This window comes from Cervus canadensis, chromosome 32, assembly GCF_019320065.1.
Source record: "Cervus canadensis isolate Bull #8, Minnesota chromosome 32, ASM1932006v1, whole genome shotgun sequence".
NCBI classification, from domain to species: Eukaryota; Metazoa; Chordata; class Mammalia; order Artiodactyla; family Cervidae; genus Cervus; species Cervus canadensis.
This window is the reverse complement of record NC_057417.1, coordinates 38995061-39020318: the sequence shown is the minus strand read 5'-3', so window position 1 is coordinate 39020318 and position 25258 is coordinate 38995061. Positions and strand designations below refer to the sequence as shown.

Here is a 25258-nt window from a genome sequence, read left to right as displayed (position 1 = left end):
CGCATGCGCAGTCTACCCCAAGGCGGGCTGCCCCATCGCCCCGCCCCCAACCCGGTCCGCCTTCTCCGCATGCGCAGTGCTTCCTCCGCATGCTCCAGTCGCGTGTGCGTGTGCCGCCTGGGACCTTCGGAGAACCGAGCGTTTACCTGACGTGCTCGGTGTCCCCGCCGTAGAAAGACGTATCTACATCCTTTCCCTCGAGCCCCCGCCTTCCAGAACGGGGGCGAAATCCTGAAGGAGAGCAAAGGGCAAGGACTCTGTCAGTAACTTCCACTTCCCAGCTAGGAATGCAGCTTGGTGTCAGGTGCTACCACTTTCAGAGTTAAAGGCTTTCCCTGGTTTTGGTGAAGACGTGGTTAGAGTCTGTTGATAGATATCTTAATTCGGACCTTAGCTATTTCCCTCCTAGTGACTGGGCGATTACTTGCTTGCCTAGAGAGCAGACCTAGAGGTGAATTCCCCCGCCCCTCCCCCGTCTTTTAAGTTTCTTCTGTTTTAATTTTCCTTCCAATTTTTTTAAGTTTTGTTTTGAGTTTTATTTTGGTGGGATTTTTTTTTTTTTTTGCCACTCCGTGAGGCATGTGGGATCTTCCTCTACCAAGAATAGAACCCTGCCCCCTGCAGTAGAACCCGTGGACCACCAAGGAAATTTTAATTTTCCTTATAGTGTTAAATTAGTTGAAAAAATATTGAAAAATTGGTGTATTTAATTTACATTGTTTTGAGCTTATTGTAGAGTATTTGTAACAAAACCAGAATTTGTTACAGTTTTACATTCTTGGTCTTAATGGAAACAAACATCAATAATAGTATTAAAATACACTTCTTAGTGAATCTTGTTTAAAATGGAAAATTGCCGCGTTTTACAATTTTTCAACACAGTAACTCATTAACATCTCCCCCCCCCCACCCCTAGCTGCACCCAGGGGTTTATGGGATCTTAGCTCCCCCACTAAGGATTGAACCCAGACCCTGACAGTGAAAGCACCAAGTCCTTGCCACTGCACTACCAGAGAAGTTCCAAACCACAGGATATTTTTGAGAAAATATATTTTTTTAAGTTATTCTTTTTATGGAAGAAATGTCTGCTTTACTTCCTGATAGTAAAAAGTAGTTCTTATATAGGAGCACAGATCAAAGACTTTCAGCAGTGGATTGTTGAAAATCAATGGTGTGGCGAGTCCTTGATATGAGATAGGGATTAGGTAATGGTAACAATATAGTTTCTCAGAGAAAGCCATTTCACACCCCAGATTAGTATTTTTTTTCTTTATTAAGTCAATAACTTAATGAACTTATTGATTCCTTTATTGGCTGGGAAGGCGTTCATCAACCAGAAGAAAAATGAGCAACTGCTTGTTAACTTTCCAGTAGCTAACATGATACTACCTGGATTTAAATTTCAGAAATAATAGATTTCTTTTACATGATAATGTCTTTTAGTTGAAAGGTGTTGGTCTCTCTTTGGTTTTACATAGTGCTAATATACCATGGGGTCATGAAAGAGTCTGACACGACTTAGCGACTAAACAATGAGAAATATACCATGACATGATGTGACATACTTTAAGCTGCACTTTGAAAATTGCAGTATGTAGTTGATTTACAATGTTAATTTCTGCTGTATAACAAAGTAATTCATATGTATATCTGTCTGTATATGAAAGTGAAGTGAAAGTCACTCAGTCGTGTCCGACTCTTCGACCCCATGGAATATACAGTCCATGGAATTCTCCAGGCTAGAATGGTAGAGTGGGTAGCATTTCCCTTCTCCAGGGAATCTTCCCAACCCAGGAATCGAACCCAGGTCTCCTACATTGCAGGCAGATTCTTTTTTTTTTTTGCAGGCAGATTCTTAACCAGCTGAGCCACAAGATATTTTATATTTTATATTCTTTTCCGTTATGAATAGAAAAGGCAAAGAAACCAGAGATCAAATTGCCAACATCCGTTGGATCATAGAAAAAGCAGAATTCCAGAAAAACATTCACTTCTGCTTTGTTGACTGTTTCTGCTTTGTTGACTACACTAAAGCCATTTTCAGCTTTTGTGAATCTACTGTAGCTTTTTGCTTTGTGTTTACCATGAGGCTTGCGCATGAGACTTGCACATAATGTCCTATAGATATAACCATCTATTTTATGCTGATAGCAGTTTAATTTCAATTGCAGACAAAAACTCTTCCCCCCTACTTCCACCTTTTATCTTTCTGATGTCATAATTTATCTCTTTTATTTCATCTATTCATTAACAAATTATTATAGTTGTAGGTATTTCTAATACTCTTGTTCTTTAACCTTAATAACAAAGGAACTCCCTTAATCTATCAGTGGCTTCTCAGCAGAAAACTTACATGCCAGAAGACAGTGGGATGATATATTCAAGAGTGCTGAAAGGAAAAAACAAAACCCCCAAGCAAAAGGAGCTAAGTGGTTAACACTTCATCATATCACAGTATTTAGATATTCTGAATTGACTGTATACTTACTTTTATCCGTATGTTGTATATTTTCACATGTTTTCATGTTACTAATGAGTATCTTTTCATTTCAGCTTGGAAACTTCCTTTCAGCATTTCTTATAAAGCAGGTTTAGTGGTGATGAATTGCCTCAGGTTCTGATTTTTCTGGGAAAGGCTTTATCTCACCTTCATTCCTGAAGGACAGATTTGCCAGTAAAGTACTTTTGGTTGGCAGGTTTTGTTTTGCTTTTTCCTTTGAACACTCTTGAGTGTATCATCCCACTGTCTTCTGGCATTTAAGTTTTCTGCTGAGAATCCGCTGATAGCTTGAAGGAGGTCCTTTGTAAGTTACAGGCTTTTTTCCCCACCTTCTTGCTGTGTTTAAGATTCTGTCTTGGTTTTTGAGTTTTGATAGTTTGTTTTTTTTTTTAATGCGCCTTGGAGAGGATCTCTTTAAGCTGACTTTGTTAGGTGACCCATGAGCTTCACAAAATTGGATATCCAGATTGCTCCACAGATTTAGGAAGTTCTCAGACATTACTTCTTAAAATAAACTTTCTGCCTTCTCCTTCTCTTTTCCTTTTGAAACTAATAATTTGGAAAATACTTCTTTTTTTTTTATGGATCCATGGACCACATAGGTTCCTTTCATTCCTTTCTCTTTGATCTCTAACTGGATAATCTCTAGTTTCCTATCTTCTGTCTCACAGAATCTTCTGTTGATCCATCTGTGGTTGCTTTCTACTGCATTTTTCATTTCATTCATTGTATGCTTCAGCTCCAGAACTTCTGTTTATTTATTTATTTTGTCTGCACTGGATCTTCATTGCCATTGCTGCATGAGGGCTTTCTCTAGTTGCAAACAAGCAGGGGCTACTTTCTAGTTGTGGTCCGAGGGCTTCTCTAGCTGTGGAGCACTGGCTCTAGAGTGTGTGGGCTTCAGTAGTTGCAGCATGTGGGCTCAGTTGTTGCTGCACCAGGGTTTAATTGCCCTCTGGATGTGTGGGATTTTAGTTTTCCAACCAGGGATCAAACTTGAGTCCCCTACATTGGAAGGTGGATTTAAACCACTGTATCACCAGGGAAGTGCCCAGAACTTCTGTTTTGTTCTTTTTTGTGATTTCTATGTATTTGTTAAACCTTTCGTTTTGTTTGTAGATTGTTTTCCCGATTTTACTGAATTGTCATTCTGTGTTTTCTTGAAACTCACTTAAGTTTCCCTAAAACAGCTACTCGAATTCTTTATTGGGTGAATAGAAGATCTCCGTGTCTCTGGATTTGGTTACTGGCAGATTCTTGTGATCATTTGGTGGTGTGATGTTACCTTCATCTTTCACGTTCCTTGGAGTTTTGCTTTGCTAGTTTCACTCGTAAAGTAGCGGTCATCTTCTCCAGTTTTTACTACCGATTCTGAGGCTTTCTCAGACCTTATGGGGTAGATCTACTCTGTGCTTCTTGCTCCCTCTTGTGGCAGAATTCCTAAGCTTCTATGTCTTCTCTGGATCCTGCAAAGTTCTGACAGTTTCTCTTTTGTTTTCCCAAAGATGGTGCTTTAGCTTTGGCACCGCCAAGCTTGTCCTCTGTCCCCGGCTCACAGATTGAGGCTAGCTTCCTGAGTGTTCTCACTAGCTGTCCACCGCAGTTTGCTCTCACTGCTGCTGTCAGGAGCACGCACAGGGACCTGGCCACAGAGGGGTCGGGTGGTGTAGGTAAGGCAGCTGGAGCACTGAGGGCGCCTGTGGGTCAGTTGGCCAGCGAGGCTTTCACAGCGACACACGGGCAGGCTTCCGGATGGAGTCCCGATGCAGCTAGTAGGATCTGCATCCCTTTAAAGCCCTCAGAATCCTATCTCCACTCACCCAGCTTCTTCCCGTCCTCTGGTCCTGGACTCAGGATTCGGTAACTATGGGTGGGGTGAGAGAGGAACAAGCCCCTTCCCCTACATCCTACACAACTGGGAAGGCTGGCCACTCAGTCCCATGCTCTCCCTTCCCTTGCAGGAGAAATCACTGCTGAGAAAACCTCTCTTTCACTTGAGTTGGGCTGCCTTGGGGGCAGAGTGATGTGGGTAAAGTGAAGTGATTCCTCTTACCCTCTCCTTTGTGTCCAGACTTGTATTTCTTTGCTTCTTTTTTCTTTTTCAGTTCAGTTCAGTCGCTCAGTCGTGTCTGACTCTTTGCAACCCCAGGAACCGCAGCACGCCAGGCCTCCCTGTCCATCACCAACTCCCGGAGTCCACCCAAACCCATGTCCATTGAGTCAGTGATGCCATCCAACCATCTCATCCTCTGTCGTCCCCTTCTCCTCCTGCCCTCAATCTTTCCTATCATCAGGGTCTTGTCAAATGAGTCAGTTCTTCATATCAGGTGGCCAAAATATTGGAGTTTCAGCTTCAGCATCAGTCCTTCCAGTGAACACCCAGGACTGATCTCCTTTAGGATGGACTGGTTGGATCTCCTTGCAGTCCAAGGGACTCTCAAGAGTCTTCTCCAACACCACAGTTCAAAAGCATCAATTTTTCGGCGCTCAGCTTTCTCAAGCATCCACACGTGGTGGTCACCGAGCATCCACACGTGGTCACCGAGCCTCCACGCGTGGTCACCGAGCGTCCACGTGGTCACCGAGCATCCACGTGGTCACCGAGCGTCCACGTGGTCACCGAGCGTCCACGTGGTCACCGAGATCCACATGTGTCACTGCGGGCTGGACAGGGCTCACAGAGGATGCACACTCAGGCTTATCCAGTGGAGCTCGGGGGCTGGGGGGTCAGATGCAGTTGTGCGTCCTCACTCTCTGTGAGCACGAGGGGGCAGCAACCGCTGGGGTCGGGGGGTTGCTGAGACAATGTGGGCTGGTGGGGAGGGTGTCCTGAGCAAGGCGCCTGCTTGCTCAAACCCAGGTGGGAGGGAGATGCTGCGTCCACCTGCCTGGGGACGGGGTGTGCCTCTGGCCGCCCCCACCGCTGTGTGCTCTGGGCTCAGGGAACAGCTCTGGTCTCTGCTGTCCATCGTGAAATGGGCAGCATGTGAATGTGTGATCTCCTTCAAGGCCCCTTTTGTCCCCAGAGCCTGACCTGTGGTGGTGAGGCGGGCAGTGGGCACCAGGCCCTGTGGCAGCCTGACTCCACCCGCAGGGTCTGCCACTCAGCAGCAGGCGCCATCCCCGCACCCTTGAGCACCCAGACGAGGTGACTCCCTGAGGCCGAGTCTCCTGAGGAAGGACCAGGGTCGTGATGCCAGCTCTCCCTAAATGCTGGGCAGCTTTGGCTGAGATGACAGACACTCAGGCACGGTCCTCAATGACCAGAGCTCGGAGTGCCGGATGGAGACCCTCACGTGAGCAGAGACTTCTGGCAGGAGCAGGTGGGGGGCCCTGCCCTCTCTGCCAGCTGCCCGGTGGGTGTGTGGAGGGCGGGCCTGGCCTCGTGGGCCCCGTGGATGAAGGTGTCCCAGGCCACAGTCGCACCCCGTGCTTGCCCGTCTTCCATGGCTGCCCTGGGGCTGTAGGAGCGGAACTGAACGGTTACGGCGAAGGAAGGCTTGCACAAGTGGGAGCATTTCCTCTGTGGACCTTCACAGAAAACGTTAAAGAGCCCTGGTCCTGGGCATATGAGCATGGGGGGAGGAGCAGGCTCCAGACGGGGTGGAGGAGGGGCTCGTACATCTGGAGAAGCTGGGGTTGTGATTCCAGGGGTGGGCATCCCAATCAGGCCAGGGACCCCAGGGCAGACTGTCCCACGCTGTCGCACAGACTTGAGGGCTTGCCCTGTGTCTGAGGCTCTTGGGGCCCCAAAGGCTTTGAAGGTTGGCCGACATGCTGTCCCCACAAGAGGACGCTGGGCAGTGACTGCAGCCCGCCCGGCAGGTTCTGGAGCATTGGCGGCCCGGAGATCCCCGCACACCTGGAGGGAAGACGCCACAGCGCAGTCAAGGCATGGAAGTTGCTCTTGAGCACTACTTGATTTGTGTTGAAATAAACATTCCAGAAGGAGAGATAAAGGAGAAGTCTCCCAAAAGAAGAGAAAATGCTCCCAGCTGTCCTCTGACTTGTCCCAGCCACACCCTCCAGCTCACACGAGACCCAAGCGTTCTGTAGGGCAGAGGCAGGCAGTGGTCTCTACCATTGCTGTCAGAGAAGGAAGCCAGCTCGTCTTAATGAGGGAATCAGGGAAGACTTCCTGGAGGAGGGGGTGTTAAATAAGGCATTGGTGTGGGGCTAGAAGGTTGGTGGAGAAAGATGATAGGAGAAAGGGCATCACAGAGAGAAGACAGTGTGAGCAGTGTCTCTGAAGTAAGAGGGGCAGCAGGACTTTGGGGGACAGTGAGCGATCCAGTTTTGTTGTGGGACAGACTGGCCGTAAAGTTGCTGTTAAATGATGAGGCTGGACAGGAAGACCTGGGCCTGGCAGTGGATGACTTCATCAGGCACATGTGTTTATTTTAATTTGACAGATAAATAGGAAAACAGTGTGCTCAGAGAGCAGGGGCCACTACTTTTTAACCTTTCTTTATCCTCAGTACCTGGTACATTCGGGCATATTAGGGGGCTTAATTAGTGTTCACTCAGTGGATAGTGGATGGTTAGGTGGCTGGCTGGCTGGCGGGCTGGATGGGTGGATAGCTGGATGGATGAATGGTAGATGGATGGATGAACGGTGAGTGGATGGGTAGATGGGTGAATGGATGGGTGGATGGATGATGGTTGAGTGGATGGCTGGATGGGTAGATGGATGGATGAATGGTGAGTGGATGGAAGGATGGATGAGTGGATGGGTGGATGGGTGGATGCATGGGTGGATGGGTGGATGATGATGATGATGAAAGTTGGAAGGCTGGAATGGAAAAATGGGTGGTGGATGATGGAAGATTAATGGACAAATGGTTGGAGAGACAGATGATGGACAGATACAGGCATGGAGGCATGCTGGGGTGAAAGGATGGGAAGGCAGGCAATGCGTGGGGAGAGGAATAGATAGACGGATGGGGGGATGGATGGATTAATGGGTAGATGGATGGGTGGGTGGGTGATGATGCCTAGATGGACAGATTGGCTGGTGATGAGGGACAGATGGATGAATACATTAGTGTGGTTGGGTGGACGGGTGGGTGGATGGATGTACATTGTGGATCCTGCAATTCCTAGAGCCAGCATAGATGAGGAAAGGGTGAGTTTTTTTTGGGGGGGGGCTATCACTTATTAGAGATAACCACATCTCTTCCCACAAGAGAAGTCAAAGATCTTCCACTCAGAGGCAGGTTTTCACCTCCCCACTGTACTTTGAGGTCTAAGTTTCTTCATAATCGTGTCCCTTTGTGTTTGGGATTAGTGTCCTAGGCGTATTGTTTTTAAATCATGAAAATGCTGTCAGGAAAGTTACTTAAGACTTGTGAGTATGTTGTGGAGAGACAGAGAAGGAGGGAGGGGGAAGGAGGGAGGGAGATGGTGTGGGGTGGCGGGCAGCCCCACGATTTGCCTCCAGACTGCCAGTGGGGAACGCTTGGCCTGGCAGGCTGGCTCCCAAGCTGTGACTCAGGGCTTGGACCTGGTGAGGCCTCGGTCTGAACGGGGCAGCCTGCCCAGCTGTGAGCTCCCCGCCTCACGTGGGCCCTGGGCCTGTCCCTGGCTGCGGCCGGGCCTCGCCCGGGGGCCCCATCCCTGCTTGGTGTCTGGGTGGCTCAGGTGGTCAGCTTCCTCTCCGAGGACCTACTGTGTGTCCCCGGCATTCGCTGTCTTCTGGGGGCAACCAGCTGCACCCTGATCCCAAGGTGGTGGGTCCCCGCGGAGGGACTCGTGCAGGGTGGCACCAAGGGGGTGGCACCCCGGAGTTGGGACAGGTACCCCGGGAGGTGGAGGGAGAGCTGTCTGCGTGGGTGCTCACGGTCCCTGGGGAAGGCAGTGGGCATCCCAGGGGACAGGCAGGCTCGGCGCCCACGTGAGTGTGAAGCCCAGCTGCACCTTTTTGAGCCAGGACCACCTCCTTTCTCTGCCTGGACGGCCTTGGCTTCCCACTCCCCGAGCTGAGCCCAGGGTCTCTCTCCAAGCAGACAGAGCATCATGCTTGTAAGGCCGGACAGTCAGGGGACCAAGCAGGACACACGTCACCGAGCCTGCTTGGAAGGACCTCGCGGCTGCAGGTGCACGACGGAAACCTCCCACAGCCCGACGGTCTGCTTAGGTATACTTCGAATTCTTACTGAATTATATATGAAGTTTTCTACAACACTAATGGATGTACTCAATATGTTAACAGAGGGATCATCCTGACCTGTAATAATATTCGGTGAATTATGAGAAGTAACAGTTTAAATAACCTATGTTTTTTAATCCTAACAAGCAAGTTCCCACCCACAGCAGCCCCGTGGGTGTCGGACCTCCCCCACTTTCTGGAAGAGCGACCATGAGGACTTGCCCCTTGGCCCCACGCCACTGGCTGCGGAGGACCAGGGCAGAGGGTGGCGCTTGGGGCCACTGGCAACCAGACTCCTCCCCCTCAGCACCCTCCAGCCTCGTCCTGTGGGCTTTCCCAGCGCCTGCCCGTCCTGCCGACGGCGTCTAGGGAGCCGGAGGCTAGCTGGCTATGAGTGGTCAGACCCTTCAATGTTTGATTTCATTGGGGCTGCTTGTCATTGTGTTAATTAAAGTTCGAAGGTGTTGGCAGCAGCGAGGGTGTGGAGGGAGCGTGTCCAGTCTGGAGCAGCCGTGCGTTGGCCTTTGTGTGTCACTGGCTGACAAAGGTCCATCTAGTCAAGGCTATGGTTTTTCCAGTGGTCATGTATGGATGTGAGAGCTGGACCATAAAGAAAGCTGAGCACCGAAGAATTGATGCTTTTGAGCTGTGGTGTTGGAGAAAACTCTTGAGAGTCCCTTGGACTGCAAGGAGATCCAACCAGTCCATCCTAAAGGAAATCAGTCCTGAATATTCATTGAAAGGACTGATGTTGAAGCTGAAACTCCAATACTTTGACCACCTGATGTGAAGAACTGACTCACTGGAAAAGACCCTGATGTTGGGAAAGATTGAAGGCAAGAGGAGAAGCGGACGACAGAGGACGAGATGGTTGAATGGCATCACCGACTCGATGGACATGAGTTTGAGCAAGCTCTGGGAGTTGGTGGTGGACAGGGAGACCTGGCGTGCTGCGGTCCATGGGGTCACAAAGAGTCAGACAAGACTGAGTGACTGAACTGAACTCTCACTGGCCGAGATCCTCCGGGAGGGAGTGGCGGGGGGCGGGGGGGCAGGGACCACTGTGCCTGGTTGCTGAGAAAGGAGCAAACAGCGTTCTGCTGGCCGGTGGCCGGGAGGGGCTCCCACGAGCCTTCCGGGAGCCCCTCTGTCTGGGCCCATCAGGCCCATGCACACCTCCCGTCTCACCCCGATGACACTGCCAGCCTGTCCCTGAAACACAGGACCCCTCCCTCGGCAGCGTGGCTCCTGCGGGGCTCTGCACGCCTGGCTCCCGCTGCCCGCCCTGAGCTTGAGTCCCGGGGTGGGGCCACCCTGGCTCTCGGCACACAGAGTCCCCTCGGAGCGGATCCCGCCTCAGCTGCCTGCTGTTCGCGCCTCAGCGCTCTCACTGGATGGCTCAGGCTGGCAGGTGGACCGTGCCTGTGGGCCAGTTGGTCAACAATGCCCGGAGCCGGGGGTTGAGAAAGGTTCTGAGGCTGCATCTGGGCTGCAGGGGAGACGCAGAAAGCAGAGGGTCAGTCCCTTCCTGACCTCCGCCTTCTCCAGTCCCTTCCCAGGAGGGTGGGGGCCTTTGGAAGGGCCCCTGAGCCCAGCAGGCTCTTCTGTTTGCAGAAGGACCGGCCCCAGAGAGGGGAGAGGCAGCCCAGGCCTCCCCACATGGGCTTGAGGTGGCAGGCAGGGAGCGCTCCCTCCGGACGGGCCAGTGTCAGGTGGGCGTGCTTCGGTTCAGTTTTGTCTCCGACCTTCTCTCTGGGTGTCGGGCTCAAGCCCCGAACACGCTGCTCACATCTGGAGGTCAACAGAGGGGGATGAAGGCCCCACCCCGTGGCGCAGCTCTACCTCCCCCCCCCTCCTCTCGGCCACCCCCGCCTTCCTCTCTGTCCCCCTCCCTCCACCCCTCCCTCCACGAGAGCCGCGGCCTGGCCGTCCAAGGGCTGGGCTTGGCCTCAGATGAGGCGTCCCTGTGGACAGCGGTGACGTCACGGATTAGTCTGTGGCTCCCAGGGTGTGGATTGAGAAGGTCTGCTTCCCTCTCCAGACTGACGGTGGGGGTCTGGATGCCCGTCCCCTGGTGTGACCCTGAAGGAACACAGAGGGAGATTCAGTGAAGGACAGTGGGTGTGGAGGGGCAGGCTGCCCAGGACGGCCTCTCCTTGCTGGGGAAGACCCTGGAGAGCTGCTGCCTGCGCTAGGCTGTAGACCACCCAGTGGAGGGGCCCCGGGGAAGGACCCCTCCCCACCAGGATCAGTACCCAGCGGACGGCCGGCGGTTCCAGGCCTCGGCTGACTTGTGTAGCCCAGAAACATCTGTAGAGGTCGTAATCCCCAGCAGCTGTGAGTGTGACCTTATTTGGAAATATCAACTTTGCAGCCGTAATCAATCAGAGGAAGGGGAGGTCCTCCTGGAGTCGGGGAGGACCTAATGCAAGGACCTGAGAAGATGAAACTTGGACAGGCAGGCAGGGAGCCGGCAACACGTGCCGATGAGGCAGAGACTGGTGCAAGGTGCTGCCGCCCTAGGAGGGTCGGGGGCGTCCTGCCGCCCCTGGGAGCTGGACCGGTCCTCCCCCTGGGCCCCCAGAAGGAGCCCTGGCTCTGGACTTCCGGCCTCCAGGCCCCGAGGGAGCGGACCTCTGTTGTCTAGAGCTGCACAGGCTTAGGAATTTGGTGGCGGCCCTAGGGGCCGGTGCCAGCCGGGCCTTCACTGCCTGTGGTCACTCTGGCCGGCAGAGCCGCCGTCCTCGCTGCAGCTGTCTCTGCCCCCATCCGCTCCCTCTCACACGGGCTGATGGCGCTGGTGCTCCGTGCCCTGGGCTGGGCTCCGGTGATGCCTGCGCCAGCTTCTGAGCAAGGGATGACGGTCTCCGTGTCCTGCTCCGTCTAAATGGTAATGCAGAGGCTGTCCCACTGCCTGGCCCTCCAGTTCCCCGTCTGCCACCTGTCCCTGGAGGGACCCGCACCCCTGGGCTGGGCTCCGGTGATGCCTGCGCCAGCTTCTGAGCAAGGGATGACGGTCTCCGTTTCCTGCTCCGTCTAAGTGGTAATGCAGAGGCTGTCCCACTGCCTGGCCCTCCAGTTCCCCGTCTGCCACCTGTCCCTGGAGGGACCCGCACCCCTGGGCTGGGACGGTCATGGTCTGGTGCTGGGCACGGGCCGCCGTGGGGCGACAGCGTCCGTTTGCCGCGTCCTTTGTTCACAGGGGGGACACATGCCCAGATGTGACAGAGCAATATCATCTCGCTGGCAGCCCTCGGATCCCCAGATAAGCTGTTGATCGGACGGCGCCTCTAGTCTCTCGCTATCTGGCTTTATTTCGCTGTAATAGCGGGGAAGATGCAGTTGGTAACGACCCATGACAGCTGCTATATGGATATTCCCAGTCTTGGGGAGAGAGACAGGAAAAAAAACATAAACACTTGATAAAAGTATGATTGAAGATTAATAGTTGTCTGGTGACGATTCGCAATGAAACAGCCCATAAAGAGATTACTTGTCTACAGAGTCCAGTTGCTCCCGGCTGCAGAGAGGCTGGTGTTCAGAGAGGGTGCTGCTGGGCCGGGGGAGGGGGGGACAGGTGCCTCCGTGCAGGCCCTCGGGCCAGCCCCGGGGCTCGAGGCGGTTTCAGGAACTCTTGGCCAGCAGCTTGGAAGAGTCTCAGCTTGGGGAGGGCAGATGGAAATTGCTTTGGAACTGTTTATTTATTTATATGCCAGCATGTTTCAGAAAGGATTTAAAGAGGCTTAGAAATTGCTTTGTCTAAGAAGCTCCTAGTAATCCTCAAGGCTCTTCCCCAGCAGTGCAGCAGATACTGTGGCATCAGAGAGCCAGGTGGGGAAGGCTGGGCCAGGAATAAGACTCAGGTCCTTGTGCTAACAGTAAGGAAGCTGGGTCCCATTGGACTGCAGGGACCTCACTGCCATGGGTGGAAAAGCCAGGACTGAAAACAGCTCACTCACTCATTCATTCATTCATTCTCTCATTCATTTTTTCATTGGAATCCTGCATCCTATGTGAAATTTTGCTCATCAGAAGAAACCAAGAGACTAGTTACAAACTGGGACAAGTTATCTTGCTGCAAACATAACCAAGGAAAGGTCAATGTCCTGAATACAGAGACACAGCTTGCACCTCCGCCCAGAGGAGACCCCCTTGGCCAGTGAGGACCAGGAAGTGACTTTGGTCACTGGCCATCAGGGGAGGCAGGTCCAAGTTCTGGAGGATGTGATGGTGCCTGTTAAATTGGCAAAAATTACAAATTGGAGATGAAAATCACCTGGATGGGGGAGCAGGGGCACGGGATACAGGACAAAGGGTTAAGCGTGGGTGGCTGCCGTGGCTGTGTTGCTGAGGGGGTTATGAGGGTTTATTGCATTTTACAAATAACAGAGTAAGTGCGTTCGTTCCCTGTGGCCACCAAACAAATTGGCACAAACTAGACAGCTTAAAACAACAGAAATTCATTCTCTGCCAGCTCCAGAGGCCTGACAGCAAGCTGTACCAGACCCCCTCCCCGAAAGGCTCCCGGGGACGGTCCTTCCCGCCTCTCGCCTCTCCCAGCTTCTGGTGGCCCCCGGGGTTTCTCTGGCACCTCCAGCTCATTTAACCGGAAGCTTCCAGGAGCAAAGCCTGTTCTGGCCAGGGGGCTGAATCCGACCAGACCCCAGAACAGAGTCTCATTTATCTGAAAGTGCTATGTGTAGCACCATGCAAGTCTCAGGTGGCGCCTGATTTCTGTTCTCAGACTGATTATTTAACACCTCCCAAGGGCGTCTCCACGATACCATCGGAGGAGATAACGGTGTACCTCTTGGCCCTGGGGAGCCTGCCAAGCTCATCTGTAGTATCTGGGAGTTTGAGTCTCAATCAGCACCTGGAGGAAAGGCGTGCCCACCCACCCACGTGTAGGGGGGCGGTGATGGGATGTGGCGACTTTGATGGGTTCAGCATAGTCCAGATCTGCGAGTCTCGAGTTCCAGTTTCTGCCATTTCTGAGCTTATTGACCTGAGGCAGGTCACTGTCACCTCTGAGCCTCAGTTTTCCATCTGTAAAATGAGAAGGCTGCAAGACGCGGGTCCACCCAGAAGCCATCTCAGCCTTTAAGGTGCTGCCCCTTTAAGGAGGGCGGGGTAGCGGAGAAGGTAGCCGCGCCCCCTTCCTCTCCTCGCGGAGCCTTCCAGACCACCTGTCTCCTGCCTCGCCCCGCCCCCTAGGGGAGGGGCGGGAGCAAAGGGGGCGGGGAAGGAAGACGGTTTACCTTGCGGGGCGGGCGCGCGGCGCATGCGAACGGCCGGAGAGGTCCGCGGCGCTCACTTCCTGGCGTTGCCCCTTCCCCCTCCTCGCCGTTACCCTGTACATCCGGGTCATTTGCCCTCCCCGCTCGCGGGAGCCGTTGCCGCCCGTTGCCGCCGTTGCCGCCGCCCCCGCCTGGCTCGTCGCGGCTCCGCCACAGGGGCAGGTGCGGAGGGGTTCCCGGTCCGGCCGCCGCCGCTGCCCCGCTCCGGGCCCGGGGCTCCCTCTAGCGCTGCTGAAGAGCTGCCGCCGCGGCTCGTGGAGGGCGGAGGAACGGGGCTGAGAGAGAGCGCCTGGAGGCTCGCGGGGAGGGTGAGTGGTTTATTTTTTTCCCGTTTTCCTCGCTTCTCTCACACCCCTGGCTCGTCTGCTCCGCGACCCCATTTTGGCGGAGAGGCGGGCGCGGTGGGGCCGGCGCCCACCCCGGCGCCCACCCCTGGCGTGCGGCGGCATCTCCGCGGGCGCCCCGGGCCCTTCCTCCGCGCCCCGGGCCGCCCTGGCGCTCATTCATTCGGCTGTGCCTTTCTCCGCCCCTGCCTCCTTCCCCTCGCGTCTCCCCGCGCGTGCTCGCCGCCCTTTCCCGTGCCCAGTCTTGCCTCCGCCCGTGGCCTTTGGCTCCGGGCGCTTTCCCCTCCCGCGTCTATGGTCGTCCCCCGACCCGGAGCTCCCACGTTCCTCCCAGCGGCCGCCTTCCCTCTCGGTGCTGGTCCCCGGATCCACACCCCCTTCTCCCTCGGACTCCACCAGGCCTCGCCCGGACACGCGGCCCTCCTGATCACCTGCCTTGAACTTGGTGCCCCGACCCCTTCCACCTGTGCCACGATACCGCCCGATTCAGGTGTTGCGTGGACCGCAGATCCTTAGCATTTAAAGTCCCGGTTCTCGGTCCTAGGGTGTGGTCTTAGCTGTGTTTCCAAAACACACGTTTCTACTATAATTATCCAAATGCATGACTGTCAAACTGTAGTGGAAGTGGCACTTGCTCTGTGTGTGTGTGTGTGTGTGGTCCTCATGGTTATTCTGGGTCACACCAAATCTCTCTCTCTCTCTTTTTTTTCCCTGGAGGAGTGTGTGATTGATTTGCTCTGAATGTAAAATTTGGCCGAAGATTGTTACTCTTTGAACTCCTCCACATTCCTTCTCCCGCTGTTCCATGACTGATTTGCAACATTACCTTTTAATACTGTTTGTTGGTGAAGCTTCTTGTCGGCTCATCTGTCACCAGCAGTTCCTGAATGTCCCCCAGTGTGCAGAATACTGATGAAATGCCTGAATTCTTGCAGTGCTACAAAATGCCATTCTGGAGAAGACAAAGACTTGGGGCATTTGTTTTCACTTTTTCTCCCCTCCCTCCTGTAAATTTACTGAGTTTGAAATCTTTTTACTCCTTCATGTGTAATGTGGAGAATGTGTATCAGTTGTGTGTTCTTAGAGTCTTGCCATTTGGAAGACTGGCATTCCAGAGGAGTGTTTTGTATAGCTCAAGGAATTTCAGTCACTTGGGTGTTCAGAGACTTATTGCAGATCGTTTTAGACTAATGTATCAAGAAAAATAAACTGATCCTTTTAATTCTTTAATTACACTTAATAATAGAAACAGAAGCTCTGTGTCTGGAACAACTTGGTAATTGGGGCTTACTTGATAGCCTGTTTGTAAAGTGTTGCAGTTAACTAAAGCTACCTGATTCAGCATTCATAAAATGAAATGACAGCAGTTTTTCTAATGTGACATTCATAGTTCATAATAATGAACTCCAAGGAAGGTACTTAATCCTGAAGTGCACCTTCCTGCGTGTCAGTTTGATACAATTGCTGTCAATATTAATAGCATTTGTCTAACAGCCCTTTCTTCTGGAGAGGTAGGTACTAAAAAGGTGGTTGGCTGTTTGTCCACTTTCAGGTTTTGGATGACCACTTGAAGCACTAAGATTACTTAACTTGGAGTCAAGATTGCATTTTTTTTTTTTTTTGGGCAGAGCAATTTTGCTGGGTAATATATATGTTAAATTCTTTAAAACTTTAACAGGTAGCTACTTGAGAAAAATCTTGTTTTGTAAAATGTAGGATAAAAAGTATGAATTCTAGATTGTTTGATGATTGCATTAAGGCTAGATTTTTCTCTCCTAAGAAAAAATGGTTGATCAAAGGAAGGCATGATTAGTAAATTGACCCTAGTCGCCCCAGCAAAAATTCAGTTTCAGATGCTGAGTGAAACTGAGTGAATGTACTTTATTTCTGATAGATTACAAGTGACATGTAACAGCTAACTTAAGATTTTCTCAAAACTTTCTCCTTCAGATGGGTGAAAAATAGTGTCATTCTTGAGGTTATTTGACTCATTTAAAGTGGTCATTTACCTTTACTTAGTAATTGAGCAGTAGAGACGGATGCTTATTTCATTTAATCCTAGTCTCCTTGGGGAAAATATTGTACTGTCACTTTTATGAAGTTACTTAACTCTTAACTATTAATGCACTCCAGTGTTGGAACATACAATTTACTCTTTTCACTGTTTAAGGAAAACAGCATTTCAGGAACATTTAATCACAGTGTTGGCGGCGCCCACTGTCGCTGTGGTCTCAGGGTTTGGCCCAGTGCCTGCCTGTGCAGTGGACATGCAGTCAGTGTTCCGACTGATTGGATGAGTGGCAGGTTTGCAACAGTTAGACTGTAGCACTTTGGAATTAGGTAGCAAAAGTTTTAGAGAAAGATGTTGATTGCTCTCAGATGCAATTTTCTCTGGTAACTTGTAAGTTTTTTTTTTCAGGGGAAAGCGGCGCCCGCAGTCCCCCACTACCATAAATTACACAGTCGAGTTTCCCCTATTTGAGGAAATCGCAGAGGTCAACACGGAGTGCAATGGGTGAGCCTCGCCCTGGGAGAACCACCTTCTTGATAATGGTATCTCCTCTGCCAGGTAAGTATACTTGTAAGTTTTGAGAATTGCTATATATAATTATTTTAAACTGCTTTGAAATCTTTGGGGAGAAACTACAATAGACATATCAGTTTGTGATATGCTTTAGTTCCGTGAAGGGATATGTTCACTGAAAATGGATATTTGTTGTATATATCTTGTCAACATTCATGACCAATGGTAATTCAGATAATTTCTTGTATATTTAAAGTTTCTAAAAATCAGCATAAAAACTCTTTTGAGTGTGTGAGTTCATCCTATATTATAATCAGTTCACTAAATAAGGTTAATTTTCAAGGAGCATTTTTTCATATAGTAGAAAAGTAATGAATCTGATAATGTGGCAATGTTTACTTAACATTTCAGTGGTGGTGATGATAATGATGTTAATAGTAACTAACACGTAGCTAGTGTGTGCTACTTGCCGGGCAGTGTTGTAAGACATTTAATCTTTACAACACCCTAATTCTAAAAGGTGATCGTATTATAGACTAGGAAACTAGTAAGGTTAGGTAACTGAAGGGACACAGAGATGGAGGACTGGGTCTCTGCTCCTAATTGTTACTCTGTAATAGTGAACACCTCTGTGCCACGTTCTCTATACGACCGTGCAAGGTGTAGGTTAATTCCTAGTTAATTCTTAAGTAGCATTAGCAAAGTAAGGCTCAAGCCGCTTAGGTAACTTGTCCAAGTACTTGCCCAAGTAGGATCAAGAAGGCTGGCATTTCAACGCAGGCCTCTGTGACTTGTAGTCTTCACTAAAATTATTTCAAAGTACTAATTTGAGGTCCTGTATTTTATGTTATACATTTAGAAGGCATACTTAAAACAGCGAGTCTCCAAACGTTTTCACCTGCCACACAGGATGGATAATGTTCACTCTTCTCTACTGTCTGTGAGCATATACGTTACATGTCAGTTGCTCAGTCGTGTCTGACTCTTTTCAACCCCATGGACTATAGCCCACCAGGCTCCTCTGTCCATGGGATTCTCCAGCCCACCAGGCTCCTCTGTCCATGGGATTCTCCAGCCCACCAGGCTCCTCTTGTCCATGGGATTCTCCAGGCAAGAACACTGGTGTGGGTCGCCATTCCCTTCTCCAGGGGCTCTTCCCGACTCAGGGATCCAACCCAGGTCCCTGCAGTGCAGGCAGATTGTTTATGGTCTGAGTTACTGTGAGCAAATACAGGATTATAGTTTCCTGTCCACTGGCTGTAGCTTCACCCCTTTCCCACTCACACAAGCATACTGGAATGCAAATGAGTGACATTTGTAAAGTTTTTTAAACAAGGAAATCATTCTTAGAATTTTGATCCTTTAACTATAAGCCATTTCTTGTGACATGCCCCACATCCTGATTGTGGTACGTCCCATGGGTGAGAATGGCTCTTTTCCAAGACACTGGGTGATTTTATTTCAGCAGAAGACCTAATGCAGAGATGTATTTTAGTCGCTGTTAGTTTATTTTGGAAAGGTGATGCTCCGGTGCTGTTGTGCACAGCATTCTGAAGCTCTCAGTCCTGCACAGCCTGTGAGTGATCTCTGCTGGGTGTGTCCTGGTTGGTGCATTATGTCAGCTCTGTGCTAAATCTAAACTGATAGACACCTTTCACTGTGCCTGTCTGCACTGTGCCCCCAAATCCTTCTCTTAGTCATAAATCGGCATGTTCTCAGATAATCCAAATTGCACTGAATACTGAGGTCAGTTTCAGAAAACACCAGAAAAAGATACATCATATTCCCAGATGTTATTACTTGGGATTGTTGTTGTTCAGTTGCTGAGTTGTGTCTGACTCTGTGGCCCCTTGGACTGCAGCTCGCCAGGCTTCCCTGCCCTTCCGTCTCTCCTGGAGCTCGTGTAGGCTCCTGTCCACTGGGTCGGCGATGCCACCCAGCCGCCTCACCCTCTGTTGCCCCCTCCTGCCCCTGGACTCCATCTTCCCCAGCATCGGCGTCTTTTTCAGTGAGGCAGCTCTTCGCATCAGGTGGCCAACGCGTTGCAGCTTCCAATAGGTTAACCCTAACCCTATTAAGCTTCAGTCATTCCAGTGAATATTCATGGTTGATTTCCTTTAAGATGGACTGATTTGATCTCCTTGCTTTCCAAGGGACTCTCAAGAGTCTTCTCCAGCACCACAATTCCAAAGCATCCATTCTCCAGCACTCAGCTTTCTTTATGGTCCATCTCTCACATCTGTGCAGTGGCTGTTGGAAAAACCATAACTTTGACTGTATGGACCTTTGCTGGCAAAGTGACATCTCTGCTTTTTAATATGCTGTCTAGGTTTGTCATAGTTTTCCTTCCAAAGAACAAGTGTCTTTAATTTCATGCCTGCAGTTACCATCTGCAGTGATTTTGGAGCCCAGAAAAATAAAATATCTGTCACTGTTTGCACTTTTCCCCCTATTTGCCATAAAGTGATGGGACTGGATGCTGTGATCTTAGTTTTTTGAATGTTGAGTTTTAAGCCAGCTTTTTCACTCTTCTCTTTCACCATTATCAAGACGTTCTTTAGTTCCTCTTTGCTTTTTATCATTAGAATGGTATCATCTGCATATCTGAGATTGTTGATATATCTCTCTCCAGTCTGGACTCCAGCTTGTGATTCATCCAGCCCAGCATGTCATGTGATGTACTCTGCATATAAGTTAAATAAGCAGGGTGACAATATACAGCCTTGACATACTCCTTTCCCAATTTGGAACCAGTCCGTTGTTCCATGTCTGGTTCTGTTACTACTTGGCCTGCATACACATTTCTCAGGAGACAGGTAAGGTGGTCTAGTATTCCCGTCTCTGAGAATTTCCACAGTTTGTTGTGATTCACACAGTCAAAGGCTTTAGTACAGTTAGTGAAGCAGAAGTAGATGTTTTTCTGGAACGCTCTTGCATTTTCTGTGATCCAGTAAATGGTGGCAATTTGATCTCTGGTTTCTTAGCCTTCTCTAAATCCACCTTGAACATTTGGAAGTTCTTGGTTCACGTACTGCTAAAGCCTAACTTGAAGGATTTTGAGCATTGCCTTGCTAGCAGTGTGAAATGAGCACAATTGTACGTTAGTCTGAACATTCTTTGGCATTGTCCTTCTTTGGGATTGGAATGTTAACTGACCTTTTTCAGTCCTGTGGCCACTGCTGAGTTTTCCAAATTTGCTGGCATATTGAGTGCAGCACTTTAATAGCATATCTTCTAGGATTTGAAAGAGCTCAGCTGGAATTCCATCACCTCCACTAGTTTTGTTTATAGTAATGCTTCCTGTATTTCTATATTTGGGATTGTTTATGCCATTTTTCTGTTCTTAATGTGGGCAATGGAGAATTAAGGGCACTAATTTAAATGAAACGGAGATCTTGAAGTGGACTTTTGTAGTTTGTTGACTTGTGCTGTTTTTTTGGCTACGCCACAGGGCTCGTGGGATCTGAGTTCCCCAATTGGGGATCAAACCCAGGCCATCAGCAGTGAAAGCCTGGAGTCCTAACCACTGGATGCCAGGGAGTTCTTGACTTGTTCTCTTATTGGTAGAGTCTCCATGTAAAATTTTAGTATGTATGGACAAAAACATTTCATTTAAGTCCTGATTTGCTTTTTCCTGATAGTGTTAATATTTTCGGATCATCTATAAGATATGAATAATACTATGTTTGCTACTTGCCTCCCAACACTGTTGTGAGATTTTTGTATTTATTTCAGTGCAGCATAGTAGGGGAGGAAGAATGTAATTTTATTGAAGTGATGCATTTTTAAGTTGAATGATCATTAAATTTTTTTTGTTTGTTTTGATGTAATTCTTTGACACCTGGGACAGTACATGGAATATGATTGCTATTGATTACTCAAATAGTTATTGAGCACATAAGCAGGGTTATACTACAGTGAATAAAACGTTAGTGGTCCCTTTTTAAGAGTAGAAGCAAAGACGGAGGAGAATAGACAGTATGAATTTAGCAGGTACCTAATCTTATGAGCTAGGATAAACACCCATCTTGTAATGCCATCTAAACTGAGATCTGAAGAGTGGACCATTAGTCAGTCTGGCAAAAGGAGAAACGCATGGACATAGGAAGGAGGAGAGGCCAAAGCCTGGAGGTGAGATCAATCCTGTGCATCTTAGAAACAGTCACTGGTTCCGTGTGGCGGTACTGCAGGGCATGAAGGAGACGTGGGAAAGAGGTGGACAGGAAGTGTGCTGTGAGGCTGGCTGGCTGGGTCATGTTAACAGGTTCAGGGCAGTTTGGACCAAAGGCCACGGTAAGCCATTATAGGACTTTAAAGGGGGTGAGAAATATTCATTTATCTTTTCAAAAGATTGTTCTCAAAACTTTTGGAGAATGGCCTGAAGGTAAAGTAAGACTGAATATAGTTGAGCAAGTTCAGAGGCTTTTGCTAAAGTCCATGAAAGAACTGATAGTGATCAGTGCTCAAGTACTGACAGGGGATGGTCTGGCAATACAGGGTTTATGGATGTGGGCTCCCTTGGGCCCATAACTTTGTGTCCAGTGGTAAAGTAGAGGATGAGTTTCCCCAGAGGGCTGTCCACCTCTTTTTCAGGTAAAGTTGAGATGTTGTGAAGCTAAGGCAATCCAGATACATTCTCAAATACACATTTTCAGTTGACTCTGCATATTCTTAGTCGTTGAGTACGAGCTGACCCACCCCAGAGTAGAAGCATCAGACTGGGACTTACGAGGCCTCCCTGAGTCAGGCTCTCAGTTTCCACAGGAGCCCAGTAGCCAGCTGCTCAACAAAAGCAGTGGGCCTGATAGCTGTTCAGGGAGGCAGAAGAGTCCTTCCGCCCAGGGGCACTCCAGGTGGCACCTTTATCAGAGGCTGCAGTCAGTAAAATCATGAGTCACAGAGACTTGTCACCAGAAATGGTTCTTAGGGCTGTGGAGCCCCAAAGGTGCTAGCACTTTCCTGCATGCAACCCTTCCTGATTGGGAGAGTCCTCTCTGGGACTTAACAGGATGGGGAAGTTCATCTGTACTGTAGGATGGATGTAGAGATTTACTCCTCTGTTTTCTTCTAAAAGTTTTTTTTTTTTTTTTTTATAGTTTTAGCTCTTAGATTTAGGTCTTTGATCCATTTTAAATTAACTTTTGTGTATAGTGTGAGGAAGATGTCTGAATTCATCTTTTTGTATATCACTATCCAGTTGTCTCAGCACTATTTGTTGATGAGACTGTCCTTTCCCCCTGTTGAATTAATTGCCTTGGCGTTTCTGTTGGTAATTAATTGGCCATAGATATATGGCTTTATTTCTGGACTCTCATTTCTGTTTCATTGGTCTGCATGTCTCTCCTTCTGCCAGTACCACATATTTTGATTACTGTAGCTTTTCATGCCATAATAATATAGCATTCTTCTTGTAAAAAAATAAACACTGTTAAATATTGAAACTATATAGAAAAGTAAAAGAAGAATGTAGAAATCATCATCTGAGTGGTCACTGTTTTGGTGAACGTGTCTCCAGACACCTCTGCATGTACATGCATGTTGTATGAGTGCACACACACCCTCTGCAATTATACATAGAGACGTGTCAGTATTTGCCCACACTCCTTGTTCTTGTGTACTTCTTGAGTGAATACCTCTATCGTCAACTTCAGGAGAGAAATGATTATTTTTCTTCCTTCAGGCACTTTTTAAATTCTGTGAGTTTTTACTGACATAAACTTCTGAGAAGAGTGAAGATGCTTTGGGCTGAGAACTATGAGTGTTGTTTTCTTGGTCTCATGTTAAATGGAATGTATTTCTCACTCATCTGCCTAAAGATGGCCTTCAAACAAAATTTTAAATGTGTGCTCTGTGAATGGATGGCAAATTATGTGTGAAACTTTGAGAAATTAATCCCCAGATCCAGCTTTAAATAAATTTAGTTTGCAGAAATCTCCTGTTAAGTATTAGGTAAACTTTTTGGCAGTTGTGACAGTGAGTGTGGAACCAATAAATTATATGTGTCTGTGCAGTGATAGTTGTATTTACAGTCATGTGGGGGCTGATCCCTGTTGCAAGCTTGGTTTTTACTGAGTTATAGAGGAGTAGCATATTTGCGCTTTTGTCCTTGGTGATTTCAGCCTCGTAGACTTGATGAAGCTGGGTCCTTCGCTACTTTCAGTAGCCAAATTTGAGCTGACCAAATTCGTCTGAGTGTAGGTCCACTTCCATGATCAGAAACTCCTCTGACATTCACATTTTTCTTGCAGTATGATTTTTCTATGATGAATACATGTTTTAAACCATACAGATTATGCTTCATTTAAAAAGATTGAAGTTTAATTTTGGAAATAGGGAGCCATTAAAGAGGTTTTGACTTTGGAGAGTGACATAGACAGACAAGTTTCAAAAAGCCACCGCGCACATTGGTTGGTTCAGTGTAAATTTGGTGTTTGAAAATGTCATGCTTAGTCCATGGCCATATCACCCTGAATGTGCCCAATCTCGTCTGAGAATGTCATGCTTAGGTTATGTGGGAAACTGGATCGCTCAATGAAATTATACAAATGAGTGCTTTTTTCATGGTTTTTAAAAGTTAAAACTTGAAATAAGAAACTTTGAGATGACAACTAGACTCTACAGAATGAAAACCAGTTAGCAGTGACTAACTGGTGGGATTATAGATTTTTCTTCCTGCTTTTGGTGGAAATTTTAGAAAAAAATATTAACTATATTATGTAATAAGATGTTACAATGAAGCTCTTTTGTTCTGAGTTGAGCTCTAAGTCAGTAGATGCACATTTCTGAAATGCGTTGTAAGAACAACACAATGCAGGTCCTGCAAGAGAAAGAGCCAGAAAACGGATCTTGTGACTTCTAACACCTATCCCATCTGTCGGTATATAAAGATTCAGGAAGTTGGAAATTGGAAGCGTTTTTGAACCAAGTGGTTGATGTGAGTTTCTTCTGACTCCCGCTCCCATCTCAGCGTTCCCCCCACCCCAAGTATGGGGTGACTTGGAGAGCTTACTCAGCGATTGATTCGGTTCGTGGACACAGCGGGTTGATGAATGTCTCTCTCATGCCTGGGTGAAGGAGAGGCTGTTTGCTCTGGCAGCACACGAAAAGGACCTGTGTGGGTCCTTGTTCTCTGGGGCGAGGGTTGCGTGGTTCCTGCGGATCCTGTGAGGGCCACCAGTGAGAGAAAGCCCGCTGGAACAAAGTGGTGTGGAGTGGAGCAGGGACTAGACGACTGGATGCCCAGAGCACCTGCATGTTCTCCATCAAGGAAATGCAGTGAGAGATCTCAAAGGGCTGGAGTGGCTGAGAGCGTCCCAGGATCCTGGAAGCAGTTCCTCACAGGTTGGCTTTATGCCCTTGTGAGCTAAGAGAGTGCCCATGTCCTACAGGGACCCTTAATTGCCTCACCCAGGGTTACTAAGGTGGAAGGAAGAGGGGTAAAGTGCAGTCCTCTTAATAATGCCTGCTAGCCTGCTTTTGGAGAAGGAAATGGCAGCCCACTGCAGTATTCTTGCCTGGGAAATCCTTGGACAGAGGAGCCTGGCAGGGTATATAATCCATTGGGTCTCAGAGAGTAAGACACGACTTAGCGACTAAACAGCAGCCTGCCTTAGGCAGAGCCGGGCATAGGGGAGAAGCTGTAACCTTGAATGACAATTTTGACAACTATATGGTACTAAACAGGGTCTATCAGTTTCTAAGCTCAGTTTTTATAACTTGAAAATGACTAAAATCATAATAAAGGTTCGGGGCACTATCACCAGAGAATAACTTTAAAGAGCAGCAGTGAACAGAAATTTGCTTTATGGTTACATCCCACAGGTTCTGCTTGTTCGGGGTAATGGTTACTGTTGCTTTTCTAATAAGAAAAATATCAGTGAAAACAAATTTTTATAAGAAGAATGTGCCCATTGAGACATTTGTTGGGGGTAAAACACTGCCTTTAGGGCCAGGCAGATCTGTGCTTGAGTCAAACCAAAACCTTGTTAGCACTGACATGAGGTGAGTAAACCAGTTTTTTAGGTTAATTTCTGTCATTTACTTTTCATAAAAGGGGTAGCATCATCTGCTTTCTAGTGTTTTCCAAAGAGATTTTGGTCTATAGCAAAATTCATGGTACACATAGGTGCTCACAAATATTACTAGTGCTCTTTCCTCTCTGAAGCAGATGTTTCCTATAACTTTAAATGTTCTTACTCCCCTTCACATATGTTTTACTTCCTCTAAATGTACTTCTTTAGCATACCAAATAGATTAGAGGATTTAAATGACTACTGGATACTACTATCAAGAATGTAAGAAGTGTGAGCTTTTAATATAGCTAAAAATTCAGTTTTGAATTGAATTGTGAAAACTTTTCAGAAACAGTGAAATGTAGTTTTACTTACGTGTTAATTTTTAGTGAGGAAGCATGAAGTAGGGATCTAGAGAAAAGGTAGACGCAGG

General features: G+C 48.5%; 1 protein-coding gene and 1 non-coding gene across 5 annotated transcripts in view; one reads left to right on the top strand and one right to left on the bottom strand.

Annotated features, from left to right (window-relative positions):
- The first annotated feature begins 13897 nt into the window (after positions 1-13897).
- The window catches only part of LOC122433121 (coiled-coil domain-containing protein 166-like), a 47547-nt gene continuing 36186 nt past the window's right edge, over positions 13898-25258 (top strand). For 2 of the 4 annotated variants that reach the window (XM_043455699.1, XM_043455697.1), the window contains exons 1-2: positions 13898-14253; positions 16709-16858. The gene's annotated coding sequence lies outside the window, so the exon portion shown is untranslated. The remainder of the gene's footprint in view (positions 14254-16708; positions 16859-25258) is intronic. The other 2 variants (XM_043455700.1, XM_043455698.1) reach the window with 1 other exon arrangement.
- Positions 16706-16866, bottom strand: LOC122433669. The gene has a single exon (XR_006267158.1). It is a non-coding gene; the product is annotated as a U1 spliceosomal RNA (small nuclear RNA).